Source organism: Aethalodelphis obliquidens, unplaced genomic scaffold, assembly GCF_003676395.1.
Source record: "Aethalodelphis obliquidens isolate GAN/ISIS:26980383/991018 unplaced genomic scaffold, ASM367639v1 scaffold1, whole genome shotgun sequence".
Taxonomy (NCBI): domain Eukaryota; kingdom Metazoa; phylum Chordata; class Mammalia; order Artiodactyla; family Delphinidae; genus Aethalodelphis; species Aethalodelphis obliquidens.
Genome location: NW_020837945.1, coordinates 78,204,119 through 78,226,692, shown reverse-complemented (window position 1 = coordinate 78,226,692; position 22,574 = coordinate 78,204,119). Strand labels below are relative to the sequence as shown.

Sequence of the window (22,574 nt, the reverse complement as noted above, 5' to 3'; positions counted from 1 at the left end):
AAGGGCAAACCCAGTCTACCCCATGACCATAAATCCCTAGTAACTGACATCCAGAGCCAGCTGTGTAAAGGACCCTGGGGGTTCTGTATTTCATCTCTTTTTTCTGCCAACCTTGGACTCTTCTCCATTGTCCCCTTTTGCCTTTCTTTTCTCTTTCCACCTCAGCAGGGCCAGGGGCCCTTTTAGGCCCAACCCTGAGCAGTGGAAATCATTTTGAGCCAACCTGCACTTTCAAAATTCCTAAATAGCCTTCATTAGCATATGCAGGAGCAAATTCACCTTTACAAGGGCACCTTGCTGCAGGGGAGGAAGGAAGTACTCAGATGTCACTGCATCTATCCTCAAGCCACTGATTTGTGTGCCTAATACTTTGAGTTTGGAAAATAAGCAGCTTAAGATGGTTTTGGAAAAGACTCTAGCTTATTATGAGGTGGTCGAGTTTCTGGGTGCCTGTGTCTGTGAGTGAGCCTTTTTTCTTGTTTTCAATTCCAAGCATTTATGGCAAATTTTATCCTGTGTCTCTCACCAACGTGCAGGGTAGGCCTAAGACTGAAAACCTAGGCTGACGATAGCTGCTTTGGACCTTCAGCAAATGTGGAGGCCCAGTGATGGGAGGCACTCCACACCTGCATTTCTTCCCCTTGGCTGTCTCCACCTGTGTGCCTCACAGGCATCTCAAGCTCAACACATCATCTCCGCCCGCCCCCGCCCCCCCATCTCATGCTCCCCCAACAAACCTGTTTCTCTTCTGCAGGCCTTTATTTATGAGGATGGCCTCATTATCTTCCCAGTTATCCAGCCTTGAAAAATCACTCATCTTTGACTTTTTCTTCTTATTTCCGCCAATCTAATCAGGTTGTTACATACTGTCAAGTTTATCTTTGCTGCATTTCTTAAACCTAACCCTTTCCATTTCCAGCGTCAGGTCCTCTTCTGGGTTTTTATCTTTCATTTTAATGATTATGGCTGTTTCCTGACTGTGCTTCAATGCGGCGGTTAAGAGCCTGGACTCTCCTGACTTTCTGTGCTGGCTTAAGTTCACGTTCAGCCATTTACCTACTAGAGACTCTTCAGAATATCTTTTATATTCTCTTTCTTTTGGTTTCTTCATCCATAAAATGGAGATGATGCTATTTTGTATTTCATAGGATTGTGAGGATTAATTGAGACTATTTAAATGTCTTAACACTGCACTGAATAAATATTAAGTACTGCAAAATGATTAGATTTTCCTGCCTCCACTGTCCACTAGTCCTTCAATTCATGCAATTTAGCGCTACCAGATTATCTTCTTCAAATATCACTCTGATCAATTTATCTCTCTGCTCAAAGTTCCACCAGTGATGCTCCATTTTCTCCTTATGCTTCATAAACTGGATTACAGAAAATCTCAGGTAGCAGAGAGTTGTGCTAGGGGCTATGAGAAGCCACAGGATAAACATGCCTTATCCTCCTGAAGTCTAAATTTTGATCAATGTTAAATGGTTTAAATTTTAGAATATTAATTCTTGTTAAAATCAATCCGTGCAAATTAAATGCAGTAGGAAACAGAATTACATGATTTTAATGACAAATGATAAATTTTAATGACAAATGATAAATTTTGTGTTTGTAGTGAGTGGCTTTGACCCTACAGCACTGATGATATTCCACTGCAAAGTGTGAGAAGTAGTAATATACACCTTCATAGCTTGACTCAAAAGATCTTTGCAATATGGTCCCAACCTACTTTTCTAGTCTATCCATTTCTAAATTCCCTTTATATAATTCAAAACCTCGTCGAATCAGACATATCAATGTTTCCCATACATGTCCCATCTTTCCTCTGTCAATAAATGGACTCACCTGGTTGCTTCCTCTTGAACTGTTCTAAACCACTCGACCACCGCCACCAACACTCACACACATTGCATGTACTTTCCTTTGGTCTAAATTCATCCCTGTCTTACAGCTAGAGTCTTGATGATGAATTGATAAAGAGAGGTATGAAAGGTGACTTGAAGGTTTTTTTCATTGAGCACCCTGATGTAGAAAGCTATGTCTTAAGCCATGTTAGAGATAAATAACAAATAGATATATTATTTGTCATCAGTGAAATCAGCAGTTCAGGGGGGAGCATTGATTAAAGAGAGGTTGGATCTCTTTGGAAGGAATAAGGTTTTGTGAAGAAAAGCTCTCTGAATGATTCCAGGGCAGAGAGGAATGGCTATGTTTGACTGCAGACTGCTTTAGGTAGAGAAGAAGTTGGGGACGTGGTCATTTTGGAAAACCTTTGCAGATGTCTTTGGAGTTATATGGGCTGGAACTAAGTCAGGTAAACCCCCTCTTAAAATAGTGGGTGCAGGGGCCGACCTTGGGGTATTTGGGGAGTTAACTGGATGAGGAAGTTTTTGATGATTGTGTGACTGAACACTGAGGCAGTCAAAATTTAGTTGAAAAAACCCTAGATAGACCCAGTTATAGACCAAGATCTGACTTCTACAAATTTTGTGACTTTAGGTAAATTGACTTTCTGAGTCATAGTTTCATCATCCAAAAACTAGAAATGATAGTAGGGATATGAGTCAAATTAGGTGATCTGTTTATATATAAAAACACTTTGTAAATTTTAGTGGAGTTTCCCTATCTGTGAAATGGAGATAATAATATATCTCCACAAAGGTTATGCTGAGGATTAAATGAGAAAGCCATGCAAATCATTTACAAAGTGTTTGAAAAGATGATGCCAAGGGGAATAGGTATTAGTCATCATTATCATGATCATTATTATTACTACTTATATTCTACACCCATGAAAAGGTATGATTTTATTATGGTAGCATTTTGATTATGGTTTTGCCACTAATTTATTGCTTAGGGTTTTAAAGGAGTAGTATCACGACTCCCTTAACCCCTTGGCAAAATCTTCATCTCAGAATTCAAGTCCTTAATTATTAGAGATTTTGACAATTATCTTTCATTTGCATAGTGCTTTGTTTATGTCAAAGGGCTTTCATAAATATTTATCTCATTAACTCCTGAAAACAATCCTGATCATTAAGCAGGGTGAGAGTGACAAACACCAACTGGGAGATGGACAAATTGTAGCCGGGAGCATTGTTTTACGGCCATGGTCACAAAACAAGCTTAATGGAGGATACAGTGGATCCATCTGCTGCTGTTGCAGAGACCTCGCAGAGTTCCGGTTTATGCCTCTACTCATCCATGGCTGCCCTTTGGGGGAGCTTCTGGAAGACAGGTACTAAAAGAACACCGATGCCTTTTAATTTTCCGCATACCAAGTGGTGTTCAAGGACATCGGAGGCCTTGTTGACTACTTCTCAAATTCACTTTTTAAAAGCTCTAAAGACGTCTTTTTTGTTTTTGCTTGATGATTCTGAATATAGCAAAAAGATGTAATTTGTTTGAAAGCTTTCTACAGCATCAGTGTAGGAGCTCCAAAAAGCGAGTTAAAACTTTTGCAATTGCAGGATTTACAACAGAATATTAAGAGGGATTATCTCTGGGTGGTGGGATTAGAGTAATTTTCCTTATTTTTTGCTTTTTTGCTTCTCTGTACTTGCTGCTTGTTTTTTACTCCTCATTAAATTTTATGTAAAAATAGCAATTATGTTAGGTTGGCAACACTACCACACTTTGGAGCTGGTGTACGTCCCCTCTACTTGCTACCTGGGTGACTTTGGAAAACTTCCTTCACCTCCCTGTATCTCAATTTCCTTATCTATGAAATATGATAATAATAACACACAGCTCACAGAGTTGTGAGGGATTAAAAGAAATAACATAAAGATCATGGCATATGATAGCTGATCAATTAATATATATCTACCACCACCCTAACCTCTTCTTTCCTACTCTTCAAACTTATAGTAGTTTTAGGCTGGAAAATAATTCTATGTGGAATAAAATATACACATTTGCAAAACTAAGTGAATGCTTTAAGGTGACTAATTACCCAAATCTCAATTCTTTCCCACATGTCCTTTCGTGACAGACTCTTACAAGATAGTCTAATTAAATGCTATGTGGCAAAGAACAGAGAAGCCTGCCAGGTTATCATAGACAGGAGGCTGTGAAGCACTGTTTGCAAAGACATCCTTAGCAGTGAGGAGACGGAAGGCAGTAGCCTGTGCAGTGTGGAGTGTCTGGCTTTCTCCTGGGACAGGCCAGAATTCAGGCATCCCGGGGTCCCGTGTCTGCTCGCTTTGGCCCTTGTTCAGATCACTCCGCCTAATAGGAAACTGCGGCCTCGGTTTCAGAGCTTGGGCTCAGTGTAGGCAGCTCTCTCTAATTGGTTTATGTCATTCTTTAGGAATTTCTTTTCTTTAAAGTTGGCGACTTGAAGCCAGACTGTGAGAAGAGATTCCGTGACACCCATATCTGTTTTGTTTTTCCCCAGGTTATAAATGAGGTGTTGTGGCAGCTCCTCTGGCAGTGTCCCTAGATTGGCTCCCAATTTCCACAGAGTTGGAGGCCTGGGCTGTGTGGATGGGAGGCCCCCATCTTCTATCCTCACCTTCGCACACGGGGAAGAGCCCTGGTGGCAAAGTGCCTGCAGGAACCAGCCACTTTCCTTTTACCCTCTGCGCATAAAACCTAGGGCCTCCAGATCTGGGGCCTGGATAATTGAAGAGCTCTTTCATTCCTGGTGAGGGTTTGGCTGAGGGAAGGTGGGGAAAGATGTGGCAGGAAAGGGAGCAAAGAAATGTCAAGGGTGGGTTTGCTACAACACAGGCTCTTCAAACTCAGCAGGATGGGGAATAAACCCATATTCCTCCCAGACCTGCACTGACTCTTCTGGTTAAGGGCACAACTGTCTTCTCACTCGCTGAGAATGAAAACTTCAGGGCCATCAAAAAGCTGAGAGAAGGGTGCACTAAACAATTTTTCAAGGATATTTCCAACTTGAGGTCAAGAACCTATTAGCTTTGACTCTGAAGTCTACCTCTTCTTTGTGTGTCTGTGTGTGATGATTGTTCCTTATTAATATTAAAAAAATATTTCTCTTAATGTTCTTTTATTCAAATTCTGTTTGACTAATATTAATATTGCTAAAATACTTTGTGCAGTAATTTGCAAGGCATATCTTTCTCTATCACTTTATACTCAGTCTTTACGTGTGGTTTTGTTTTAGGAGGATTTTTTATAAGCGGAACATAGTGGATTTTACTTTCCTTCTTTGTTTAAAAAAAATTGACAATCTCCATAATAGAACAGTTTTACCTATTTAACTTTTTTTATTTTTAACATCTTTATTGGAATATAATTGCTTTACAATGGTGTGTTAGTTTCTGCTTTATAACAAAGTGAATCAGTTATACATATACATATATCCCCATATCTCTTCCCTCTTGGGTCTCCGTCCCTCCCACCCTGCCTATCCCACCCCTCTAGGTGGTCACAAAGCACCGAGCTGATCTCCCTGTGCCATGTGGCTGCTTCCCACTAGCCATCTATTTTACATTTGGTAGTGTATATATGTCCATGCCACTCTCTCACTTTGTCCCAGCTTTACCCTTCCCCCTCCCTGTGTCCTCAAGTCCATTCTCTAGTAGGTCTGCATCTTTATTTCTGTCTTGCCCCTAGACCTTTTTCTTTTTTTTTTTTTTAGATTCCATATATATGTGTTAGCATATGGTATTTGTCTTTCTCTTTCTGACTTACTTCAGTCTGTATGACAGGCTCTAGGTCCATCCACCTCACTACAGATAACTCAATTTTGTTTCTTTTTATGACTGAGTAATATTCCATTGTATATATATGTTCCACATCTTCTTTATCCATTCATCTGTCGATGGACACTTAGGTTGCTTCCATGTCCTGTCTATTGTAAATAGAGCTGCAATGAACATTTTGGTACATGACTCTTTTTGAATTATGGTTTTCTCAGGGTATATGCCCAGTAGTGGGATTGCTGGGTTGTATGGTAGTTCTATTTTTAGTGTTTTAAGGAACCTCCATACTGTTCTCCATAGTGGCTGTATCAATTTACATTCCCACCAACAGTGCAAGAGGGTTCCCTTTTCTTCAAACCCTCTCCAGCATTTATTGTTTGTAGATTTTTTGATGATGGCCATTCTGACTGGTGTGACATGATATCTCATTGTAGGTTTTTCTTTTTTTTGCGGTACGAGGGCCTCTCACCACTGTGGCGGCTCCCGTTGTGGAGCACGGGCTCTGGACGCGCAGGCTCAGCAGCCATGGCTCACGGGCCCAGCCGCTCCGCGGCATGTGGGATCTTCCCGGACCGGGCACGAACCCACGTCCCCTGCATCGGCAGGCGGAGTCTCAACCACTGTGCCACCAGGGAAGCCCTCATTGTAGTTTTGATTTGCATTTCTGTAATGATTAATGACGTTGATCATTCTTTCATGTGTTTGTTAGCAGTCTGTATACCTTCTTTGGAGAAATGTCTATTTAGGTCTTCTGCCCATTTTTGGATTGGGTTGTTTGTTTTTTTGATATTGAGCTGCATGAGCTACTTGTAAATTTTGGAGATTAATCCTTTGTCAGTTGCTTCATTTGCAAATATCTTCTCCCATTCTGAGGGTTGTCTTTTTGTCTTGTGTATGGTTTCCTTTGCTGTGCAAAAGCTTTTAAGTTTCATTAGGTCCCATTTGTTTATTTTTGTTTTTATTTTCATTTCTTTAGCAGGTGGGTCAAAAAGGATCTTACTCTGATTTATGTCATAGAGTGTTCTGCCTATGTTTTCCTCTAAGAGTTTGATAGTGTCTGGCCTTACATTTAGGTCTTTAATCCATTTTGAGTTTATTTTTGTGTATGGTGTTAGGGAGTGTTCTAATTTCATTCTTTTACATGTAGCTGTCCAGTTTTCCCAGCACCACTTTTTGAAGAGGCTGTCTTTTCTCCATTGTATATTCTTGCCTCCTTTATCAAAAGTAAGGTGACCATATGTGTGGGGGTTTATCTCTGGGCTTTCTATCCTGTTCCATTGATCTATATTTCTGTTTTTGTGCCAGTACCATACTGTCTTGATTACTGTAGCTTTGTAGTTCTTTTTTTTATTATTATTATTTTAATATTTTTGTTACTTCCTTGTTCCAGGTCTTGCGATTCCTTCACGCAGAGGCTCCTAAATGATCTCATTTACTTTTTACTCTCCCAAATCCAACCTGCCTCTCAAGTTTTGACCACTTAATCTTCTTTAAATCAAAGCTGCGGTTAAGTTCATATCTATACTCTTATGAAAAGCTTTCCTCAGCTCCCAATTGTTGATAGGATCATATCTTACAGGATGGGGATAAACTCATTAGCCTAGTTTTCAATATGTTTTATTACCTGACTCCAGTCTATTTGTCCAACCTCTGGGTTGACTTCTCCCACGTATACCAGGCTTAAGTCACACTGGAATACTCAACATTTTCTGTGCAATGTTTGACAATTTCTTCTGGGAATATGATGCAATATTCTAAGTACAAGGGAGTAGCTGGATATATGAAATATGTGAATGTCTCCCTGTCAGTTTAACCTTCCCACCAGCTGGTTCTGCCCACGGGGGACTGACTGGTGATTTTAACTGAAGTTTAAGTTTGTAGAGAAGGATTAGTGTGAAGAAGATTTGGGATTCAGTGTTCAGACTGTGTTGCTTCTGCAACAGTGATATTTAAGATCCTACAGATGGGAAAAACAAAACAAACAAACAAACAAAAAAGAAAAAGAAAAAAGCAAGCTTTTCTTGGAACTACTTCTAAAGAATGTAATAATCAGATTGATGGCATAATATCACCATATGAGACAGTAAAATTTGTGCTTGGGACCCATTTTACTTCTTGAGTGGGGGAGACTGAGCAAAGGTAGAACTAGAAGGATAAACTAACATTACTGAAAGACTCTGCATCTTACACGATTTTTGCAGGGAGTTTGGCTGGGTAAAACCTACTGCCAGCCTGCCTCTACCCGCTTTGGAGAGATGAAGAGTAGGCTGTGTATCTTAGGGGGAAATACATAGGCCTTGAGGTCAAATAGACCGAAGACAGTAATTCACTACTTTCAACTAGGCTTTTTGAATAGTTTGCATTTCAATTTCCTCATAAATCTAGAAAATGATATCTGCTTTGAAAGATTGCTATAAGGTGTACAGGCAATGAATGTAAATGGTCTGATTAATAAGTAGCAGTCATGTTTCTTATCATACCAGGCCATGACTTACCAGAGAGAGCTCTCTATGTACACACTACATGCTTCCATGCAGAACATGAATGTTCCCCTTTTCTGTGTCATCCCCAATCACTCACCTCACACACACACACACACACACACACACACAATGGGGGCAGTGGAGAGAGAGAATTTCTCCCTTATTTTAGCGCAGGGAGCAACTGGTTCATGACTTAAGTGTAATATTAATATTGACAGTTCTCAACATTCATCTTGCCTAGGGTGAGAAGTAGAAAAACTCCGACACTTTCCCACATTCATGCCTTCGTATCATGTCTTTCTATTTGGAATGACCTTTCTCATCTATGGGTATCCACTTCTTCTTATACCTTCATGTTCCAATCGCTACTTCTTTCAGTATTCACTGATCGTTAAGTCAGTGGTGAAATCTCTCTTTTTGCTTTTCTTTTCATGGTTTTCTCCTCCCTTCTTTCTTAGACCACGTATGTCTTTCCCAGTAGACTGTGAACAGCCTAATGCAGAGGACTTCCCTGGCTTATCTCCAGTGAATGCTGCTGGGGCAGTGTTTGGACCAGTGAATGCTGTTAGGGCAATATTTGGTCCCACTGAGCCCACGTTTGCTGAATGAATATTATTGTTGCTAAGATAGAGTTCAATCCTTTACATCTTTAAAACTCGATCGTCTCTATGGCTTTAAACGGAAATTCATCTTTGTTTAGTATTCAGTACTTAGTTAACATAAACTCTGTTGGGCATCACTCTGATTACAAAAAGGGCCTTGGTCTCTTTGTCCTTTAAATTATTATGAAGAAGCTACTTTGATACTCTGAGACTCATTTCTTCTCTGCTGTCTGTAGAAATATGTGGGGATATGGTAGAAGAAGGCTGTAGTTGGACCGGAAGCATCTTTAGGGGATTCACGTATGTGCAGATTTTAATTTCAGTGATTAGAAGTTCCCAAGGGTGCATGCTACTGTATGAGGCATGATGCAGGATTAATTAAAGACGATGCTCAAACTGTCTTTGTGGCTCTTACAGCATTTTGGATAATGCTCATAATACAAATGGAATTAATTTTGCCAGACACTGAAATGTTTTGCCACTTCCTGATTATGTTGCGGGAAGGTGATTTATTTGGTTTCATTTTTAAACTATCTCTTTTGTTTTTAACACTTAAGTCATTTCTTAACCTTTGGCCAGGTTAGGAGATAGGAGACCTATCTATCAATCTATCTATTTATCTATCAGTGTCACCTGTTTGAGGTTCTATCCTCCTTAATTCAAGAATTAGTTCTAAAATGGAGGTACATTGTATGATAAGCTGGTAATTCAATGCCTGTCTTGCCATGATATAGCATGTTGAATTCCTTTTGCTTTTGCCTTGAGCTTTTAGCCTACATAAGTCATCGGAAGGGCTTGTTTGTTCTGCCGTATAGTTTCTGATCAAAAACTTCTTTATGAAAGACCAGGTGCCAAAGGTGGAATTTAACTATGAGTTATATTTTCCATGTCTACTTTCTCCAAAAGTCAATTTGAAAAATCAACTTTTCACAAGATATTTTAGCAGCAGCAGGTGTGAAAAAGACTCAGGAATTACAAACTGTACTTGATGGTAAACTCCAGGTAAGTCAGCCGTGTGGTAAGTCACCAGCACGGCTTATGTTGTTGTTGGATAAATTAGCAGATATACAGCCTCTAGAAAAAAGGAGCGGGCTGTCATAGTGTATTCCACAGTGCCTGAATCACTGTTGGAGTGTTGTTTTCCTTTCTTGGCCACATACTTTAATAAGGGCATTGAGAAACTGGAACATATTCAGAAGAGGGTAACTTGGCTGATCAGGGATTTTTGACCTTGTCAAGTGAGGAATGGTTGAAGGAACTAGGTGTTTGTTGTCATTGTTGTTGCTTTAAAACACACACACACACACACACACACACACACACACACACACACACATACACAGAGGGAGATTCTATGATAGAAAGTTGTATCACTGTCAACATTTGAATAATCTTCAAGCAAACCTAATACAAGTCAATTTTCTTGATGAAAAATGAATTTTCTTAAGGGTTTCTGTTTTATAATTCCATTATATGGTAGGAAAACTGTCTCAATTTTAGCATTTGGATTTTGCCTTGAACTATAATAGATTACCAGAAGAACCCTCTTCTCTTACATACCTGCCTTGCAATTATGTACAAACCATTGTGCCTTCCACCAGCCAACCAAGACCCCTGCCCTAGGTCCTCACTGTAGATAGCCCTCCTTTGATCCTTATCTAGCTGTGCCCATCCCTACAGGGTGAGGAGCATTTAGGGCCAAAGGGCTATGCCCACCCATAGCCCATGTCCCTCCCTCCCAGCTACTTCTTACTAGGACCAGTGGTGTTAGGATCACCTGGGAGCTTATTAGAAGTATAGTCCAGAACCTCGGGGTCCACTCCAACAACTGAATCAGAATCTGTGTTTTAACGAGTTCCCCAGGTGATTCAAATATGTATTACAATTTGTCAAGCATTGTTTTAGACCATGCTCTGGGTACCTGAGATGCTAGAATTCTTGGCCCAAGTGGCCTTACACCTGCTTTCAGGGCTCTTCAATGGGTTTGTCCTCCCAAGAGCATACCATGCTGCCAATGGACATGTACTTAGGCCTGAGCGGTGACCAAGAGATGACCATTTAGGAAGCACAGCTATGGATGGAAGTTGGAGAGATGGGCTAATCGTTCTCACTCATGTATGCAAAGCTGCCACACTGACGGAGAGAAAACAAGGATTGAAATAAGAGGGAGGATCTCAGTTCTCTATCTGTATTGTTGCTCTGGGCCTGGGTGGAAATATAAAACTCTGTGGTAGAGGTAAATCTTAAGTAAAAACAAAGTCATAAAACCAAGCTCATATGTATGCAAAACAATACTATTTCAACATGAAGATAAATCAAAAACCCCAAGTAAACCCTACCTCACTTACCTCAAAGCAAATATACACTGTGGAATGTAGGTAAATCAGTTCTATTTCAGGAACTGTCTGGAATTTCTTAACTTTGTACATAGCTTAGTATTTTACACCATGTTCCTTCTTGGTCACACACCCTCCCCCATCAAATTATGATTTGGCAGATTTTGCAAAAATGCAAAAGAAACTAGCAGGAGGGCAAGAGATTTCAGACTCTTTTTTTGATTTAATTTACAGAGCTCTGCTAAAGGAGTGCTTTAAACCTGTTTTGAGAAGTACCAGGCACTCTATATATAACCCTACAATAGTTCTGCAAGGTAGGCATTCTTATCTTCACTTTGCAAACCAGGTAACAGACTATGAGGATTAACGTGACTTCCCCAGACCATGTAGTAAATGAAGACACTGAAATTTGAACCCAGGTCTGTATCCTCTAAACTTTATGACTTCTTTTAGTACATCAAAGTACCTCATTAAATACCATGGGGTCTTTTTGTTGTCTGAGTTTCACTTGTGATAGGCAGAGTATATTCCTTTTGGGCAGGGATGGAAGGGGCCACTGAACACCCAATTCTTGCTGAACAGTTTAAACGGCTCACGTTGACCGTGACCAAGAGGGAACGTGATGTTCATTGTGACTACATTTTTGTGTGGGAGTTAGAGATGGACATTTTTGCTTTGTCCACAAAAGGTACTGTATTAAATACCATAAATAAACTTCCTGAAGAAGTGTTTTCATAAACTTAAAGGGAAAAATAAATAAGTATATGACATTCAGTCTCTTGAAATTTATTCTGTTTCAGTTCCCCCAAACTGGAAAAGCGAAACGTTTGCAGCCATCGGAGCATGATCCAAGGGGCAGTGTTAGGAGAGGATCTGGGTTTCTGCTCTGTCAGTCAGTCTTCTCTGCCCATTGCCTTTCTGGGCAACCCTGGTTGTTTCCCAAAGGGCCATGGAGAGGTGGGCCAGGAGTTTGCAATAACTGGTCTATCTAATTGCCCTTTTATGTATTCCAGACAATCTACTCTCAACCTGTCTTGAGAAGAAATGAAACAGATAAGATTCAAAAAATGTTTTTCTCAGAAGAAGCTGTTTTTTGGTTGTTTGTTTTTTTAACTTAGCTACTCTGTGCTTGTTGAAACTTGGTTATTTGGGGGTGCTTAAAAGTAACTTCCTTTTAAGAAAGGAACAAAAACTTACACAAGCCTGAAGCCAATGCAATTTGCCAAATATACCAATTGATAATAGAGGGAGTTGCCTCAAAATTGTTTCCTTTATTGTGTGGCATTTTTTCTTGGTAGCTCTGCAAGAGTTAACCTCTCCTCTGTGTACATGACAGCCTCTTGGCACAGAAGGATCCCAATATGGGACTGGCATGCCAGCCTCAGCAGCACAGTGCTTTCAGAGCAGGATCACAGATAGACTACCTGCACACAAAAGTACAACCCCTTCTGTTCTGGGCATTTCTCTAAAAATCTCATTTTATGTATACCTCAGAATGGATGGATTCCCCAATCTCCCTTAAACAAACAAAAATCAATTCAAGAGCTCATTTTTAAAACTATGAAATTCAGAAATGTAGACTAACGAAAGGAAAAAGCAGCGGCCAGATCAATCTAGTCTGAGGGATGAATATTTCTGTTGTGTTGTGATTTGTATTTTTAACAGTAAAGACCATGGGTCTATTCATTTCAAAACTGGCTGGCCATGAATTACAAGGTGGATATTGTGAAGGCAATGGCCATGGTTTGGACATAGACTCTATTCTTAAACAGTTCCAGTTCATCTGATGATATAAGACAAATATTCAGAATACTTTCATGTTGGTGAAATGATCACACATGCTGTAAGATAGGCTCAGCAAGTTGAATTGTTTGGTTGGAGGCTTGAGGAGTTCTGGCTTTGAATATTGGAAATGAATGCTAGGACTCTGCCGTTTGAGGGCTTGAATGTCATGCTGGGCAAGTGTTTCGAATTTGATAGGCATCTGTAAGTGCCTTTAAGTTTCTGAGCTGGCTGGATCAGTACTGTGGAGAAAGGCAGAGGGTGGGTTAATTTAGATGAAGAGAGAGTACAAATGAAAATGTGAGCTCCAAAATGACTGTCTTTCTCACTTTGTCCAGTTTACCCTTCCCCCTCCCTGTGTCCACCTAGAGGAGTGGGATAGGGAGGGTGGGAGGGAGCTGCAAGAGGGAGGAAATATGGGGATATATGTTTATGTATAGCTGATTCACTTTGTTATACAGCAGAAACTAACACACCATTGTAAAGCAATTATACTCCAATAGAGATGTTAAAACAATCAAATAAACAAACAAACAAAATGACTGTCTTTACATTGGCTCACTGGGGAATGAACGACTGGTTGGGATAAATGTCTCTTTTTTTTATTGATTGATTGATTGAAATATAGTTGTTATGTAACATTTTTATATTGTAAAAATGTTGTGCTACTTTCTGCTGTACAGCAAAGTGATTCAGTTGTACCTATATATACAAATCTATTCTTTTTCAGATTCTTTTCCATTATAGATTATTACAAGATATTGAGTATAGTTCCCTATGCTATACAGTAGGTACTTATTGCTTATCTATTTTATATATAGTAGTGTGTATCTGTTAATCCTAAACTCCTAGTTTATCCCCCACCCTTCCCCTTTGGTAACCATAAAATTGTTTTCTATGTCTGTGAGTCTATTTCTGTTTTGTAAATGAGTTCATTTGTATCATTTTTTTAGATTCCACATATAAGTGGTATCATATGATATTTGTCTTTGTCTGACTTACTTCACTGAGTATGATAATCTCTAGGTCCATCTGTATTGCTGCAAATGGCATTATTTCGTTCTTTTTCATGGCTGAATAATATTCCAGTGTGTGTGTGTGTGTGTGTGTGTGTGTGTGTGTATCTTACATCTTCTTTATCTCTTCATCTGTTGATGGACACTTAGGCTTCTTCCATGTCTTGGCTGTCATAAATAGCACTGCTGTGAACATTGGGGTGCGTGCATCTTTTTGAATTATAATTTTCTCCAGATATATACCCAGGAGTGGGATTGCTGGATCCCATGGTAACTCTATTTTTAGTTTTTTAAGTACCTCCATACTGTTCTCCATAGTGGCTGCACCAATCTACATTCCCAACAAAAGTGTAGGAGGGTTCCTTTTTCTCCACACCCTCTCCAGCATGTATTATTTGTAGATTTTTTGATGATGGCCATTCTGACTGGAGTGAGGTGATACCTCATGGTAGTTTTGATCTGCATTTCTCTAATAATTAGTGATGTTGAACATCTTTTCATGTGCTTCTTGGCCATCTGTATGTCTTTTTTGGAGAAATGTCGATTTAGGTCTTCTGCCCATCTTTGTTTGGGTTGTTGTTGTTGTTGTTTTTGGTATTTTTTGTAGTTTTGAGTGTGCCTGTCAGGGACATATTTTCTCACTTAATTAAAGCACTCCCCACTGATTCTCCAGTAGCTTCTCATTAGCTTTTTCTTCTTCTTCTTTTTAAAAAGTATTTATTTATTTATTTATTTATTTGGCTGCACTGGGTCTTTAGTTGCGGCACACGGGATCTTCGTTGTGGCATGCGGGATCTAGTTCCCTGACCAGGGATCGAACCAGGGCCGCATGCATTGGGAGCATCGAGTCTTAACCGCTGGACCACCAGGGAAGTCCCATCTTAGCTTCTATGTTAGGATTAGGCTGCTCCAGACCTTTCACAGTCCTGATCAACCACCTAACCTCAATCTTACCACTTATGTAGCCTTCTTCTGGCCTGTCTCCCACTACCCTGCTGACTCGTATGTAGTCAAACTGGAAATAGATAAGAGCATCATAAAAATACAAATCATGACACATACACTGAATTTCTCTGTTTCTCTCCCCAACCCCAACCCAAATGAGTCTTTGCTCTCATGATTTCCTCTTCTTCAGTGCACTTAATGCTATTCTTTTTCAATCACCTTCTTGACTTATCAAAGTCCTCATATCCATCAAACCCCAGCTAAAAGACCATCTACTTTACAAAACCATTAGACTGCTCTGAGTTTCTTGAAGACTTGTTATATGTTCTTCAAGCTCTTTGCATGGTACTTGGTACAGGGTTGAAGATCATTAAACATGTGTTAAATAAACGAAACCTTCTTTGATTCAACTCTAAGGGATTGTTCCAACCTCTAAGTCTTATTTACAATTTTATCCAGAGCAATTTCTCTGGGCTTTATAGAGGAATGTTGATAGGGATTTGCTCATAATGTTGACACTCAAAGCAATTGTTAAATATTGTGGGAGTTACACTCTAAAAGGTTTGAAGGAAGGATCAGAATATGAGGCTCCTTGTACAGAATATCATAACGCCAGTCTACCAGGGTATGTCTCTAAGGATGACAAAATGTCATGTCATCTTCATCAGTGGCAAGCAGGTTATCATTTTTAATCCTGGGATCACAATTTGTTTCATTCTGACAAGCATGGAGCTCCAAATGACCTTCTAAAACATGAGCATTTAGGTGCCCAAGACTAAAAGAACCATACAGTTTCTTCTCCTTTATCTAAAACTTATTTGCCCTCAACCTTATAGGATTAGCTTTCCATTTAAGTGGCATCTGTGAAACCAAAGCTTTTGCTATAAAATGGACACATTTCCCTTTAGGAAAGGGACTGAGAAGGGTTTTTGTTTGTTTGTTTGTTTGTTTAGTTATTTGCCCATGACTCCAATAGTAACACATTCCTAGTTAACCTGTCAGTAGGAGTATAGAAATAGCAAATTAGAAAGAAGAGCTCTGGAGTCAGGAGTGTTGATAGCAGCAGGAAATGACAGCCTGATGGTGAGAGAAGAGAGAGCTGTTATAAGAACTAATAAAGTTAGCAGTCAAGAATGTTTTAGAACTTGAGTAATAGCCTTACTCTTCATATACAACAGTTGGCTTTCTTAAAGGAAAACGTGAGAGGATAGGAAAGAAGTATGGAGGTTTAAGTATTAATCTAGGTACTCTTCTAAATTTCTGTCTCTGTTTTGGCAAAGTTAATGGGTGAAGGACATAGGACATACATGAATAATAAATCCCTTCCATGTCTTAAAGTCTGGGGTTCGTGATGATTTTTATTAAGCCATAAAAGAATTAGTTATTTTTAATATAAACTGTTTAAGAAAGTAAGAATGTAAGTTTTAAAATGATATCCATCCAAATAATCCATTCGTACAACTTCTGGAAAATAAAAAATTTCTGTATGTCATTTAAATGAAACCCCATAGTAGATAATCCTTGGCTCTTTCTGGTCAGAAATGCTGGATATGTGCATAGTTGAGTGTCTTCTAGAGGGTAACTAATCTAGAGCCTTCAGTATTTTATAAGAAGGGTGTCTTAGTCTTTTGGGGCTGCTGTAACAAAACATCAAAGACTGAGTAGCTTATAAACAATGAAAATTTCTCTCTCACAATTCTGGAATCCGGGAAGTCCAAGATCAAGGTGCCAGCAGACTCAGCGTCTAGTGAAGGCCTGCTTTCTGCTTCAAGTATGGTGCCTTCTCTCTGTGTCCTCAAATAGCGGAAGGGGTGAGGGACCTCTCTGGGATCTCTTTTATAAGGGCACTAATCCTATTCATGAGAACTCTGCCCTCATGACCTAATCACCTCCCAAAGGCTTCACTCCCTAATTCCATCATCTTGGGCATTAGGATTTCAACATATAAGGTTTGGGAGGACACAAACACTGTGAAAACATAACAAAGGGAAATGAAGATCCAGAGATAGTGTGCCCAGCTCTAAGCCACACAGAAAGTTAGCATTGGTGCTAGGATTAGACCCAGGTTTTAGTGACTGCCAGTTCAGGAAACATACTGCCATAACATGTAACATGCTAAGGATGGACTCATATGGCATTCAAACTCGTAGGCATCCTAACTTGGTCTGTGAATTTATTTATTCATCTATCATCATTAAAGAAGGAATTATTAAGTGATTGCTATGTACCTGGCACTATAAGTGTCCATGTTTTTTACTTTATTCTAAGTATTTGCTGTGAGCACACACACACACACACACACACACACACACACACGCAACAACAGCACTGTGAGCCATGAAATCTTAGCTCATCAAAGGTCATCCTTTGGTTTGGACCTCAGTCTTCTTCACCTCAACCCTGAATGTGACCACCTCAAGGACAAGCACATCTAAAGTTTCCCAAGCAGATCAACTTCTCCTTTAAGGACCTTCAGCCCTGGAGCTTCCATACATTTTTTCTGTTACCCTTTTTGTAATTATTCACCCTCACTTTCTCTGAGTTCTGCTTTTGTTTTCACCCTAGGTCTTTTATTCTGCCGTTTAAGATGATTTCTTCTTCTAGGAGGAGAAAGGTCAGGTCTCAGCAGCCGTCTGAGAATTTCTCTTAGCCATTAAGTTATCCTTTGGCTTTTTGCCTAATAATATACATTATTAATGCACATTAGTTTGGTCTTTCTGCACAGATATTAATTTATTGGGACAGAAAAGGATCTTAGAGATGATCTAGTTCAACTACCTGGTTTCACAGAGGACCCTTGGAGCCCAGAGAGAAGAAAATGGTTCAAGTAACTCGGCAAGTGGGTGGCAGGTCAATCCGTTGAATGTAGGCTTCCTAATGCCACACAAAGTTCCACCTCTGACACCACACTGCCCCTGAATTCTCTCTTTAAAGACACCGCTGATCTGTTTTTAACTTTATCACTCTCCTCTTCCTCAAGGAATATAACTCACAGAGTTTCTTGGTTACCCATGCCAGTAAATGGTTAATCGCACTGAGTCCAAGGCCCTGGAAACTTCTGGGAGGGAGCCAGGTGAGCAAAGAGAGCAGATAAAGGCAGCACCTGCCTTGGGTTTGGAACAGCCTGGGGACACGGAGAGAATGTAAACACATTCTGCAAATCTTATTGTCTGACTCTGTGCCAGCGTCTTTTGGGTTCTTGTCATGGAAAATGTTTCCTCTGAGGTCATTCATTGAACAGAGGAGCACTGAATACCCTCCAGGGTGCCAACCCAGTCCCCCCTTTTGTCCAGGTTAAATAAGCAAGGGACTAACGTTTCATGGGCCAAGAAGGCCCACCTTTCAACAATACAGGCTGGGAGGTAGGGAAAAGGAGCCATTTAGAAAATACACTGTGCTGTTCTGAACTGCTCTCTCCCCCTGGCTGCCCGCCCTCCTCCTTCCTCCTGTGCGGCCTCCCTCTGTTTGCTCACCCATACTTACAAGCACACGCCCTGCGTTTAGAGCAAGCGTTAATGTCTGTGCTTCCTCGTAAATCTCGGTTTGCTGCCTGGAGCTATGTTTTTAATTCTGTGGTGGAGCTTTGAGAGTCGAGAATGAGTAGAAAGGAGGGGCAGCGGATGGATGTAGTAATGGGAGCTGCCATTGCTCCTTCCGGGGAGCTAGACTCCTCATTTGCTTCTTTGAACAGGTAGTTTATACCTCAGCACAGCATCTGCGAAGGCCAGGATGGAAGGAGAGGGGGCCGTCGTGGGAAAAGATGTTGGCTATCTCACACTGTGCAAAAGGATGCATGGCTTCTCTCCGAAGAAAGAAAAATGTGTGGAATGAGCAAATGAACCCAGACTGGTGACCGGCTGGCATATTTTTCTACTTCAGCTAAAAATGACTTCAAGGAGAGGAGTCTGACAGAAATAACTTTTGTCTCACAAAGTTTGTAATTGAAGAAACTTTTCCCTTCATTGAACTTGAGCTCCTCTTTGTGTTGTTAAACCGTATTTATTTTCCATGATTGGTCCTTTGGCACTTGTTTGATAGCTTCTTCTGTGTAAGCCTCATCGCTTCAACATGGCTTTGCTTTTCTGGGGTAGGAAGCAAATCATCTACTGGGCTGCTGTGATGGTTTAAAGTAGTAATTGCTTGGGCCTTCCACCCTGCCAGCAACTGTATTTGAGTAGAATTTTGCATCTGAATCACTGAGTAAAACGTGTAATTAACATGACTAAAGGAAGAACTCTGGTCTTTGAAAATTCTAGTCCTCAGTTTATATATCTATAAAATGAAAGAATTAGAAACACACCTCTAAGGGGCCTTCCAACTCAGTCTAGGATCCTAAAAATCTCCAGCTATTACTATAAATCCTCTTCCTCTACCAAGTTCTTATGAGTCCTAATGGATCCTTGCTTTTACTTCTATACCTTTCTGTGAGGTTTTGAAATTTATCAGAAGTGAAGGGTACATTAACCTTCTTGCTTCCACTACTGTGACAATGGAGGCCAGATCCAGTTGGTGTCTTTGAGGATAGAAAGTGCGAACAAAATAAGTTGCAATAGGTGAGCTCCTCTACTTCCGTAATGGGGCCGTCAGGTTTCTATGTGTACCTGTTTAGGCCTGGGAAGCAGATAATAGTAAAATAGGCCCAGAGATCATTAGAGCATGGGCATCTGGAGTTCAGGGATTGGGCCTTATCCATTTCTCTACTCGAGATAACACACTGCACAGAGAATGTGCTAATTAAATGGTGGAATTGAAGATAGACAACTTAGGAATGTTTCAGAGAACCAGCTCTAAGGTGATTTAAAAGATCATTTTTAACCTATTATAAAAGTTTTACAGAACTAGGCTTATTCAGTCTGAAGAACAGAGAATTGAAAGGGTGTTTTAAGGTGAATGAGAGTCTCTCTGATGGATTTAAGCAGGAAATTATATACATCAATACATTGATGGGAAACAGAAGCTGAATGCATAAGAAATACCCTGGGACTCAGAATCAGATGAAAGAAAGGGATTAATAGGTGAAGCAGAACATAGAAGCTTCCAGCACCTCCTCTGTGCTAAAGATTTGCTCCTCTGGTTTTGTCTATGTCCAGAGATCATGGTGTTTATCCTCCCTCTTTTTATTCTCTTCCACTAGTGGTTCTTGACTTGATGATCTGATTAAACCTGGTCGTACTTTTTATCTTATGTCCTGTTAACTTCATCTATTTCTATCAAAAACATTTAAAAATTGCTTCTAAGTGTTGAATAAAATGAAAAAATATATAAAGGCTCTAACAGTACCCAGTAAGCATTATGGTACATAATAGGGACTTAATATTTGCTCAGTCGGACAGAACCTTCCAGCATACAAAACATTTTTTCATTCATTATCCTCTTGTCCCTCACGAAATTGTTGTTACCTGAAGATGAGAAAGGTGGTGTGAAATGCCCAAAGACACAGAGCTAGCGAAAGCCAGGGTTTACACTCAGAGTATGATATTGGGAAGAGAGCTACCAAAAGTCTTTCTTTGCTAAATAATTTGATTTTGGCATTCTTTACCTGGGACTATACTCCCACATTGATTAATTTGCCCAAAGCAGCTCAGCGAGGAAGACCCAATCTTCTTACCCTGACAACATAACATTTTTGTAATTTCCCCCTACCCTTCTAGTGCTAACTTATTTTCCTATAATCTCATAATTGCTATTGTTGAGCATATATAAAAATTTACAGTTCCTTTTGAGACAGAGATTTTCTTTCTGACCTTTAGCTAGGATCCCTGGGCAGGTTTTTTGCCCACAGATCATGGCAGGCTCCGTAGGGCAATTCTTTTAACTCTGTGTCTATTGGAAATAAAGCCGGCTATGTTGTGTAATGGCAGGAGCTTCACTTTGAATGTATTTTGTGACTATAGCCCAGGATGGTGAAAAGAATCCTAACTGAAGTCTTGAGAGACCAGGGCTCTCACCAGCTCAGCCCTGCCTGCTGAGATGCTTTGGGAAAGTTTTAGTCCTTCCTGAGTCTCAATTTTCTCATCTCCACTCATCTCCAGAAAGAAGACACCGGGCTATAGCTTCCAAAAGCCCTTCTAGCTCTGACATTCTACAGTTTATAAACCTTAAACTACTCTTCCACCACATGGTGGCTGATTTGTGCTTTTTCATGTTTGTAAAATAGCGTGGTAGGTGCTAAAGTTTCTGAGGAGTGATGGGATCATACTGGGTGTAGGCTTTGCAGCAGAAGATCTGTTCTGCTTAAGGAGGCTATTTTGATACCCCTAAATTACAGAAGCCATAATCCAGAGGCTTCTTAGGGATCCTGTATGTCCTTGACAGGGTGAATGCTAGCAGCATCATGACCATAGCTGTCTACACCATTTACACAGTTACCGAAGTCATGGAATATCACCACATCGAGACACCCTGAAGGACATGTGGGGAAACTGAGATTCAGAAAGAGAAATGAGCTTGCCTATAGTCGCATAGTCATACAGCATTAAGTGTCAAAACCAAGACTAACACAGCACTCCCTGACCTCCTGTTCACTGCATTTTTTACTCTACTCCTGTCACCTCGGATGACCCCTCTCATGGTAAGCACGAGTAACTGTTTAATAAAGCATTCCCAGTCATAAAGGGAACTATATTCTCTGCAGTTGCCCTAAGGAGACATTTGACAGAATATGATAGATTTTTATACGACTCTAGTACTAAAAGTTTTGCTGAGAAATACCACCTTAGTTTTACCTTTGGAGAGACTGCGTGGTTGTAGATTTCTCTTCCCATCTATCACCTTTGGAGCTCAGGAGAGAAGGTTGGCTAAGCTTGTATGTTTAGAAGTATACTACATCTCTGAGAAAGGGCATTGCCACACTCAAATTGATTAATTATTTAGAAATAGGGCCCCTCTTGAGTTTCATGCTTAAGCTTCATTTGAGGTTTCCCTAAAGTGAAAGATATAAACTGTATTTACTAGGAAAGCTATCTTGGAAGATCTTCATTGCCTTTGAATAAAAGCAAAGTTGCACCCAGCACATAAATTGACATATGAAGCGTAAATAATTGTATCGTGCAAGTTGTTTTAAGGGACTCAAGCCAGAATGCTCCATTAACTAACATGCATAGAATATTCATTGAGCTTAGGGCTTATTACCAGGCCAGTGGAAAAAAAAAAAAAAGAATGAAGGAAAGTACAGGGTGGGAAGATAAATGTCAGTATAGCAGCTGGGGAAGATAAATGTCAGTATAGCAGCTGAGAAAATGAAGGGTTAGAAAGGGAACTTTAGAGGTATTTATGATGTTTTTATTTTCCTCTCTCTTCTTTTTCTTTCTTTTTTTCCCCTTCCTTGGCAAAGGATTAAGTACAAAAAAGGTGGGTATCAGCCTTCAAATATAATCATCAAGAATCTGAGAACTGAGCAGCAGAATGAGCCAGGCTCTTTTCTTACTTCTCTTTTGAAAGAAGAAGCTGAGGAATCAGCCCGTTGGGGTGTTATATGCATACGTGTGAGATTGTGTTTACAGACATTTCTACACGGATAAACATTCAGAAACCACAGTGACATTCCCAGAGGAATCCTGTCTTTAATACAGGAAGTGACAGCTTTGTGAAGGCGTCACAATTGAGCTCTAGTTTTCCCTTGAGGTCTGGTTCTTCCTTCTAGATCCCAGGATTTAATTTCTAGAAGAAACGAGACCTCTGTGATGTTCCATGGGTCTGCTTAGAATTACAGGCAACTTAGTTTTAAAGCTTGTCG

General features: G+C 40.1%; 1 protein-coding gene across 1 annotated transcript in view; it reads left to right on the top strand.

Annotated features, from left to right (window-relative positions):
• The window catches only part of TPRG1 (tumor protein p63 regulated 1), a 143,682-nt gene that overhangs the window by 107,636 nt on the left and 13,472 nt on the right, over nt 1–22,574 (top strand). The gene's annotated exons all lie outside the window — the stretch shown is intronic.